This window comes from Capricornis sumatraensis, chromosome 7, assembly GCF_032405125.1.
Source record: "Capricornis sumatraensis isolate serow.1 chromosome 7, serow.2, whole genome shotgun sequence".
NCBI classification, from domain to species: Eukaryota; Metazoa; Chordata; class Mammalia; order Artiodactyla; family Bovidae; genus Capricornis; species Capricornis sumatraensis.
This window is the reverse complement of record NC_091075.1, coordinates 91,995,477-92,006,643: the sequence shown is the minus strand read 5'-3', so window position 1 is coordinate 92,006,643 and position 11,167 is coordinate 91,995,477. Positions and strand designations below refer to the sequence as shown.

Below are 11,167 nucleotides of genomic sequence, written 5' to 3'. Positions count from 1 at the left end.
ATATATGCACACACATACATATATATATACACATACATACACACACAATGGAATATTACTCAGTCATAGAAATGAATGAACTAATGCTATTTGCAGCAACTTGGATGTATCTAGAGATTATCATATTAAGTGAAGTGAGACAAAGGCAAATATCATATGACATCACTTATATAGAGAGTCTAAAATAAATAATACAAATGAACTTATTACAAAACAGAAACAGACTCACAGACATAGAAAACAAACTTATGGTTGCCAAAGGGGAAAAGTAGGGAAAGGATAAATTAAGATTCGGGGATTAACACATATACACTGTTAACTATATATAAAATAGATAAACAACAAGGACCTGTCAGATAGCATGGGGAGCTGTATCCAATGTCTTGCAATGACCTATAGTAGAAAATAGTCTGAAAAATAATATACATAGTATATATATATCACGACCCGGATAATCACGATGGTGTGATCACTCATCTAGAGCCAGACATCCTGGAATGTGAAGTCAAGTGGGCCTTAGAAAGCATCACTATGAACAAAGCTAGTGGAGGTGACGGGAATTCCGGTAGAGCTATTTCAAATCTTGAAAGATGATGCTGTGAAAGTGCTACACTCAATATGCCAGCAAATTTGGAAAACTCAGCAGTGGCCACAGGACTGGAAAAGGTCAGTTTTCATTCCAATCCCAAAGAAAGGCAATGCCAAAGAATGCTCAAACTACTGCACAATTGCACTCATCTCACATGCTAGTAAACTAATGCTCAAAATTCTCCAAGCCAGGCTTCAGCGATATGTGAACCGTGAACTCCCTGATGTTCAAGCTGGTTTTAGAAAAGGCAGAGGAACCAGAGATCAAATTGCCAACATCCACTGGATCATAGAAAAAGCAAGAGAGTTCCAGAAAAACATCTATTTCTGCTTTATTGACTATGCCAAAGCCTTTGACTGTGTGGATCACAAAAAACTGCAGAAAATTCTGAAAGAGATGGGAATACCAGACCACCTGACCTGCCTCTTGAGAAATCTGTCTGCAGGTCAGGAAGCAACAGTTAGAACTGGACATGGAACAACAGACTGTTTCCAAATAGGAAAAGGAGTACGTCAAGGCTGTATATTGTCCCCCTGCTTATTTAGCTTCTACACAGAGTACATCATGAGAAACGCTGGACTGGAAGAAACACAAGCTGGAATCAAGATTGCCGGGAGATATCTCAATAACCTCAGATATGCAGATGACACCACCCTTATGGCAAAAAGTGAAGAGGAACTAAAAAAGCCTCTTGATGAAAGTAAAAGAGGAGAGTGAAAAAGTTGGCTTAAAGCTCCACATTCAGAAAATGAAGATCATGGCATCCAGTAGCATCACTCCATGGGAACTAGATGTAGAAACAGTGGAAACATTGTCAGACTTTATTTTTAGGGGCTCCAAAATCACTGCAGATGGTGATTGCAGTCATGAAATTAAAAGACGCTTACTCCTTGGAAGAAAAGTTATGACCAACCTAGATAGCATATTCAAAAGCAGAAACATTACTTTGCCGACTAAGGTCTGTCTAGTCAAGGCTATGGTTTTTCCAGTAGTCATGTATGGATTTGAGAGCTGGACTGTGAAGAAGGCTGAGCACCAAAGAATTGATGCTTTTGAAGTGTGGTGTTGGAGAAGACTCTTGAGAGTCCCTTGGACTGCAAGGAGATCCAACCAGTCCATTCTGAAGGAGATCAACCCTGGGATTTCTTTGGAAGGAATCGTTTATTATATGTAAATTTCATATACAAAGCCTTTGAAAGTGTGGGGGAAGGGGGAATGACAAGCCTGAAGTGCCACTGACACATATTAAATGACAAGCTATTTGTAGCAACATGGATGGATCTAGAAATTATCATATTAAGTGAAGTGAGACAAAGGCAAATATCATATGACATCACATATATATAGTCTAAAATAAATAATACAAATGAACTTATTTATAAAACAGAAAGAAGAAAAATAACAAAGTTGTATCTTTAAATAGATTATTTTTAAATATCTTCCTATCTTTTGGATGAAAAAGCAATTTTTATAGCATAGACCGTCTGAATTAGCCCTTCCCACTCTTTCCCCAACAACTGTAATAATGGGGAGAAGGAAATGGCAACCCACTCCAGCGTTCTTGCCTGGAGAATCCCAGGGACAGGGAGCCTGGTAGGCTGCTGTCTATGGGGTCACACAGAGTCGGACACGACTGAAGCGACTTAGCAGCAGCAGCAGCAGCAGCAGCAGCAGCAAAGCATTATTAGCAGATCTAAAATGAAAACAAAGTAAAACCTGGTTTATTCAACACTATTTACTAACGGTAATACACAGAAGGATTGTGACCTCACATCATGAACTTTTAAAAAGTGACCACGGTTCAATCAATTAAAAGATAAAGTAAAAAGTGACCACGAGGGACTTCTTTGGTGGTCCAGTGATTAACAATCCACCTTCCAATGCAGGGGACATGGGTTCAGTCCCTGGTCCTCAGGGAACTAAGATCCCAAATGCCTTGGGGCAACTAAGCCTGTATGCCACAAGAAAGATCCAGCACAGCAAAAAAAGAGAGAAAGTGACCATTAAAAGTAGAAGCCTTGAAAACTCTGATGTGGTATAGTGGGGAAAGGCCCTCAACTTCACCCCATCCTCTATCGATTGGCAGATTGATGAAGATTCTCATGAATGCTTTCTACTTGTAAAAACGTGACCTAGGGTTTAAGTGGGAAGATCTGCGAAAAGTTATGAAAATACCCTTGGAGAGAAAAATGGCTGCCAAAAGTTGCCACCTTATAGGTATGCTGAATTGAGGTAGATGAGAAAAACATTGACAGGAGAGAATTGTACTTATGGTCAAGGAGGCCCTGGTACTTGACTTTCCTCTGGTTCTCAAGGACATAACCATGATCAAGTCCTCTAGAAGGAATTCTCCCAATGCACCGTTGAGTCCCCCTCTCTCTCTGAACATTGGCTAGAAATCAGCTCCCAGTCCTACTGAGGTTCATTAGAGTAAAGATAAATGAATTGAAGTTATGGTACATAGAATGTTAAACAGAAGTCAGTCAAACTATATGGAGAGACAAGAAATAGTGTATACAGCACTGTCTAATTCAAGTATGAAACAAATATAAGGAAATGTCATGACAACTAAACAAAGAAAAGGATGAGTCATTGGGCATAAAAATATCATGAATTCTGTAAGGTAAGAAACCATAACCTATAGAAGAAAAGAGTGTCCTTGAGTACATCGTGTTGTAGAAGAAAATGAGAATATAATTTGATAAAACAATTTTTGAAATCTGAAACAAGAGAAGGATGAGATTAAAAAAAAATCAATTCCAAACCAAGGAAAAATATCTAAATATGATGGAAACAGCAAGTAATATATTAGACATGGTTGACAGACAAATAAATGACTTGATGCAAAACCTTGAGATAATCATAGTTAATATAGAAGGAAAATAGAAACTGAAGAGATCATTTTATTTTTTCCTTTCCAATATGTATGCCCTTTCTTTCTCTCCCCTTCCTTCTTTTTGGCACTGTCTAGGACTTCTAGGGAAATAATGAATAGGAGTTGTGAGAGGACAGACTCGCCTATTCTTTAACTTAGGGGGAAAGTATTCAGGCTTTCACTGTTTCTCAGAATTTTTTCTGATGAGGTTCTCAGACATCAGTGTCCAGTTGCATTTGGCAGTTTTCAAAAGCATTCAGAACGAATCATTATTTTTAAGTTCCCTTCTAGTCATCCCATATATCTCAGATCTTACAGATCTGCCTTTGTAAATAAGAGATGAAATAGAAATTAATTCCAGTAATTTGCAGAAAAACCCAAATAGTTTCTTGGACTTTTTGTAGGCTTAACTAATATGAATATATCCACAAATAATGTATTCTTGCTTTATGCACTGGAAATCACAGGTAGGCCATTTTATTTTTCCCTTACTCTCGTAAATACTAGGATTTTATAAATCTTCAAATAGCTTGACTTTCAATATGGTCTCATAAAGATTTTGAAATTCTATCTGATTTCAATTCCTGAATATTAAGGGTGTGTAGGCATGGGACTGAAACATTTTATAACTAGGACATATGAAGTGTCAGATTGTTCCAAGGACTGTTACTGTGGAGACTATACCATCTGTCTTTGCTGTGAACTCATTGCGGCTATCTAGTTGGTGAAGAAGATTGGAACCATCTTTAGGAATTCATTCATGCTGCTGACCTATGCAAAGAGTCCTAGTACCGTCGTTTCGTGTTTTGTAATTTTGCTGTTGATATCTCTGTCCTAGGTCCTGAAGAATGAATGTGGTTCTTCTTTTACTGCTGTAGGGTGAGATAGTCCATCTCTGTTTTATAGTTATCTATTTATTGTCTGAAGAAGTAGTATTCAACTGTTACTTTACCTTCTAAGGCTATAGCTAGCAAACATTTCTTTCTTTTTCTCCTATTTCCCAGATACTCTGAAAATAGAAATAACTGTTAGTTACTCCTCTCAGATTATTCTATATGTCATTTCTTTTATCTACCTGCCACGACTAAGACAATCATGCTGTTCATTCATTTCTCTCTTAACCAGATCCACTCCATCTGAGTGTCAAGAATAAGATGTATAATAATGTACTCTTTATTCTTCCCTGCTCATAAATTGATTATTTCAATAATTACTAAAATCAAAGGACTCAGCCAAAATAATGTATATATCTATAATTTCTCATACCTTTATTAATTTCTTCCTTCCTTCTTTCAATTTACATATGTGTGGAAAATTTACTATCTATATTTGTGAGATACTGTTCTTTAGCATTGGAGAAGAAATAGTAATAATAATGATAAGAATAATGAATATTAATCTTTTAAAAATATAATTAAAATGGGAGACAGAAACAAAACAAAATGAAAAAAAAAGAAATGTTTTGTGTGTTGCAAAGAAGTAAAAGAAGAGATTCTCTTTAACATGGAGACAAACAAAATACATGTTAAACAAATGAAAGAGGAAAGTATTCCTAGTTGTTTATAAGTTTCTAAAACGTGTACAGAGAAGGCAATGGCACCCCACTCCAGTACTCTTGCCTGGAAAATCCCATGGACGGAGGAGCCCGGTGGGCTGCAGGCCATGGGGTCGCTAAGAGTCAGGCATGACTGAGCGACTTCACTTTCGATTTTCACTTTCATGCTTTGGAGAAGGAAATGGCAACCCAGTCCAGTGTTCTTGCCTGGAGAATCCCAGGGACGGGGAAGCCACCTGGTGGGCTGCCGTCTATGGGGTCGCACAGAGTCGGACCCGACTGAAGCGACTTAGCAGCAGCAGCAGCAAAACGTGTAAGATCATACAGGCAGTGCTAGGAGTAAGAAACATAGCCATACTGTCAGTTGCATCTGACTTTAAATTAAATGGACTATTCCATGTCCTGACACTTATCTTTTGCAGAATAACACAGAAAAACTACTTCACAGACAAGACAACACAGTTTAAACACAAAGTAACCTGAGACCTGAAAAACCCCTGGAGCTCGGAGTGCCTAGAGCTGCGAAATTTCCGAAGAAATAATAGACTTCCACTACAGTCTTCAAGTCTTATAGCACTGTCATCATAATTAAGTAAAATCAATCTACCTTTATCATCATAGCACTTTAAGGTTTATTCTGAAAGAAAAAAATACCATGCACATGAATATTACAGAGGTGTCCAAACATGGAATGGACACAAATATAGACCCAAGATTATATATAAAGCAAAGGGAAATTTCAGTTTGCTTGCTCAGTTAAGTAAACAGGAGAAGTCTGAAACTTTTTTAAGGAAAAGAACAACTCTTTCTAGTAAAGATGCTGTAATCTTACAGTCCCCATCACAGCTCAACAAAAGCGCGAGTACACATACCCAGTTCCATATTACTGATAAAAAGTACTGAAGTGAAGTCGCTCAGTTATGTCGGACTCTTTGCGACCCCATGGGCTGTAGCCTACCGGGCTCCTCTGTCCATGGATTTTCCAGACAAGAATACTGGAGTGGGTTGCCATTTCCCTCTCCGGGGGAACTTCCCGACCCAGGGATCGAACCCGGGTCTCCTGCACTGTAGGCAGACGCTTTACCGTCTGAGCCACACGGGAAGCCAATGAAATGTACTGGAGGACCATTAAGAATAGTTTTCTTTGATTGGCTGATTAATTTATTGACTTAAGACTGTGTTTTGAAAATTATGAGATATAGAGAATTGGACTAAAATTCAGTTTAACCACACCGCAATTTTACTTAGACTTTACTTAACACTGGTTTATGCTACCTGAAAAATGTCTCCATGCTGAGTTGCATTGTCTTTTGACTGTGATAACATTAGAATCTCTTCAAAGGGTTACTCTTATTACCAGGAAAGAAAGAATATGATTACACTCATGGTCAGAACGTACAGTACCTTGGTAATATGAACATCCATAATTTCCTGTTCAAACAAACATGCTATGTGGTTTGTTTGAAGTCTTTTCTCATGACCATCTGTTCTCACGGGACAGATGAAGGCAGTGATTCCTTTCCTACTAACAGCACTATTCAACTCCAAAAACATTGTATGTTTCTTAGCAAGCAGGAACATTTGTGGGTGTTGGTACTTTTTGACTTTGTTTAAAAATATTTCTCTCATGGGCAAAAAAATAACAATTCAGAATGAAATGTAAAATCCCTTACTCTTACACTGTCTCATTCCAACAAATCTTCAGAAGTAACCACTTAACAGCCTTTCGTGTTGCCACCCAGTTATTTTCCATTTGTATATACTTTCATTTTTTAAATTTAACACAGGTCATATGTCATTGTTCTGAGAATGTGAACTTTAACCTGATGAAGAGAAAGTGACAAGTTCAATATTTTACTGTTGTTTAATCATTTCAGTATAAACTCAAAACATAGAAGTTTTTTAAGTTAAATTAAACTTTTAACCAGCGAATCTTGATTAACAGAGTAAGAATTCTGGAGTGAATCTGCCTCATTGGAACCTTTGGTCCATCACTTTCTTAATATAAGGCTTTAGGCAAGTTGCTTTAATACTTTGTGCTTCAATCTCCTAACCTGAAACATAGGATATAATACCACCTCCTTCAAATTGCTGTTGTACAACTGACTTCATATCTCTAACATGTGTCAAATAGATATTGGCACACCTAAAATTCTACATTTCATCAATAGTTATGACTATTATTCCCTTGAAACAAGAAATGCTAACCCATTCCAGTATTCTTGCCTGGAGGATTCCTGGAACAAGAAATGGCGACCCATTCCAGTATTGCCTGGAGGATCCCATGGACAGAGGAGCCTGACGGGCTACAGTCCATGGGATCGCAAAAAGTCAGACGTGACTGAAGAGACTTAGCATGCCTAATATATGACTATTATTATGAATCAATGGCTTCCTACTGCTTGAGGTCTTAACTGTATGTTTTACCAAACCATGCCCTGTTCACAAGTCCTTAAAATGGATTGAGCTTCTTCACTTCTTAGGACTTTTTTTCTTTTTTACCAATGAATTTTTTAAAGACTTTTTTGATGTGGGCAATTTTTAAAGTTTTTATTGAATTTGTTACAATATTGCTTCTATTTTCTGTTTTGGCTTTTTGGACAAGAGGCAAGTGGGATCTTAGCTCCTCAACCAGAGATTGAACCTGCAGCCCTCTGCATTGGAAGGCAAAGTTTTAACCACTGGATTGCCAAGGAAGTCCCACCCCTTAAATCTGTATACGTTCATGCAACTTTTCTTATTCTCTCTTAATTTTATAGTACCTCACCCCTTCCCTTGGTAGCTCTTACATTCTTATGTCTCAGCTTAAAAGTTACTTTTTGAAAAAAAAAATCTTGTCTCTCAGGCTAAGTCAGATCTCCTTTTATGAAAGTGAGCAGTCATCACCTATTTATCACCCCAAACCATTCATGACAGTGAAAGGAGACAGTGCTGGTTATTAGTCTAGGACAAACGGATTATGTGGGACTTGTTCAAGACTTACTGGGATGTACATACTTTCTACCTACATTGCTATAACATCTTTTACTTTTCTTCTATACACAAACTTACAATTGTATTTAATTAACTGTGCAAGTGTTTATTATTTCATGTCTTATTTTTCTGCTGGTCTGTAAGCTCAGTGTGTCTTATTCACCACTGTGTTGCCAGATCCTAGCATAGTGCCTGGCAAACTCCTCTAAATATTGTTGAATAAATGCGTAATAGTAGTCTGTGTTGTGTCAGAAGCAAAGCAGGTTCCACACTGGGCCATTTCAGGCCAGTCATTAAGTGCAGAAGCTTGACTTTTCTCTCATTTGAAGAAATTGTTAATCTAGCTTCCCTCTTCCTGGCCTCTTGCTGAGGAATCCTTTGAAGAGGTAGAAAATCTTGCTGTGTGAGTCCAGTTAGGTCTGAAACTCTTGACACTGTGTTTTTAACTTGACACCTTTCCTATATTTTATTTTGCAAAGGTATATCAGTGGGCAGTGTCTGAGGCAGAAACTTAAAGTGGCTACTGTTATTTGTGTAATTATAGGGATCTGGATTAAGACCAAGAGAATCTGAGGGTATACACAATTCAGTGAGAGGTTCAGGCACTGTGCTTCTTTCTATGCAAATAATTGTTGCATGGAAACTACAGTTTTTAAAAATAGAACCAATATTGACATTATCTTGAGGTTTCTAACTATATAATAGAAGTTATATTTAAATGGCCAAATATTTTTTAAAATATCCAAAAATTCATCAATATTTAGAACCGTAGATTAAAAAGTACTAGAAAATCTTCCAAAATTTATAGAATATATATATATATGTATGTGTATATACATTTGTTGACTTGGCTCTTCTGCATTGCCACAGGTAAGACATCTAAGTAGGTCATATTTCAGTAATGGCAGTTCCCAAGTTTGGGTTCTTTGCAGATTACTGTGGATGTCATGTCTGACTCATTGGTTCAGGAGGATTAGGTGTGTACTCCGCCTGGATCACATTCCATGGGTTATAACAAAGTACACACTTCATTGAACAGGAAATTGGATCAGTAAATGGAAACCAGATAAAGAATAGAACATAGTATACACATTTTTAACAACATTATCTTTTTTTGCCTCTGGACCTCCTTAACCAACTACATTACATTTCCTTCTTTGAAATCTAAATTATAATTTTATTTGTGTTTCAGTGCAAGAATTTAATTTGTAAACTAGATTTCCTTCAGAATCATTTCTTTCACCACCATAGAATGCTAAAGTAGTCCCTTAAAAACTCTTTGAAAAAATCTTATTTATTCTAGAGATATTTATGTATATTTTCATTCATGCCATTGATTCCTTCATTCATTCAGCAAGATATTTGCTAAGAATATCCTCTTGGGTTTTAATGTATCAGTGAAATTTTAAAATGAGAGGTGGCATCTTAGACTCTTTCAATGGTTTCTTCAAGTCACTCTAATGCCAAATTTACTAGAGAAAAAAAAAGTTTTATGATCTTATATTCTTTTTTTTTTGAGAAGTTTCAGGGTTCAAAATTATTTTTTGGTTTCCCATGCCTTTTCATATTTCTAAGCTGTCACCTCTAGTTTATGTAAGGTACTATAAAACCTTATTCTTAGGATCCCTGCACCCAATAAAATCTTACGTAGTTGCATTTCCTTATCACTTTTTAAATTTTGTGATCTAAATATTAAATATCTCACAAAATCATGAACTGACAAGTAATAGTTTATAGTAACTGTTAAAATTTCTCCTTTGAAACTACATTTCATAATAATGGAAGCATTTATTCTTCATATTCAAAATGATCTTGGTAATAATAAATCACTTACATGGAGAACAGATTTTTTTTCTCCACTGAATACAGTTGGAATATTTCTGCTGAATTCATGCAGTGTCTCTAGGATAAAAAAAATATCCAGCCATTTGTTAGAAAAAATGAATAGGTTCATTAAGTAAAAGTGAAAGTCACTCAGTCATGTCCGACTCTTTGTGACCCCATGAATATACTGTCCATGGAATTCTCCAGGCCAGGATACTGGAGTGGGTAACCTTTCCTTTCTCCAGGGGATCTTCCTAACCCAGGGATCAAACCCAGGTCTCCTGCATTGCGGCAGATTCTTTACCAGCTGAGCGACAAGGGAAGCCCATGCTTAGCTGGCTTAAAAATGTCTCCATTTGAAGACTGTAAGAAGTATATCTGCTTAGTTTTTGCCTCCTAGTTAAAAGTAAAAAAAAAAAAAAAATTAGAGGAACAGTGAGGTTGGAGATGGGTTGAATAGGAAAACAAAAGTAAGGAAAGATAAAAGTAAAACTGAGTTTCCCTCCCACACAGGCACATTCAACTTTTAAATTAAGTGAAGCTTTTTAGCCTTTTTATTTTTGTATATTTTTATAGAATGCTTCCAATAGTCAAATTCAGATCCAGTTTCAGCTCTTCAATTTCATTGAAGATTGTATAATCAAATGACATCCAATTTGGAAAAAATAAGTCACCTATGAATTTTAATGTACTAATATGTTCCTGTCTTTAACTATTTCCATTAAAGTACAAGATTTTGGTAAATTTATCACCATTCCCTTTGTTTTTAAAATAATCAATTACAATAAAAACAAATACAGAATATATGTGTATTTTCTATTTTTTCTCCCAAATATTTAATTCTCTATAATCTCTGAAACAAATAATTTATTTGATCCAAATTCAATTTGTATAAACACTACCAGCAGAAAATCCAGAATTTATCTTTGTAGTAAATTTAGTGATTTAGGAATAGCTAGTTTTCATGTATGTAAGAGACAAGATGGTCTTAGGGGAGTATTATGGCCAACGATACACAGCATTTAGCAATTGTCCCATTGTTACCACATTATCAAATTTTAAGTATTTAAATAGGAACAATCTTTCTCATTTTCTTGAAATATTCAGTGGCTGACATTGTTTGGGAACTCCTTTCCAAAGTAGTCCTCTTAAGCTAAAACTTCCTAGGAGGTCTGTATATACTAATACAGGTCATAACGGTGGAAAGAAATCATTTTAAATTTCTTTCTTAAACTTATGATGGTAATACAATGGTGCTTAATTCTTAAACTGATTTTTATAAAAATTTGGAATGGTTATGGATGCATACCCAAAGTGGGTGTGTTGTAAGGCACAGCAGTCCAAAGCATGA

The 11,167-nt window shown here is 36.3% G+C and overlaps 1 non-coding gene across 1 annotated transcript; it reads right to left on the bottom strand.

Moving 5' to 3' along the window:
- Positions 1–6,049: 6,049 nt before the first annotated feature.
- Positions 6,050–6,121, bottom strand: TRNAC-ACA (transfer RNA cysteine (anticodon ACA)). Its single transcript has one exon. It is a non-coding gene; the product is annotated as a tRNA-Cys (tRNA).
- Between the last annotated feature and the right edge of the window lie 5,046 nt (positions 6,122–11,167).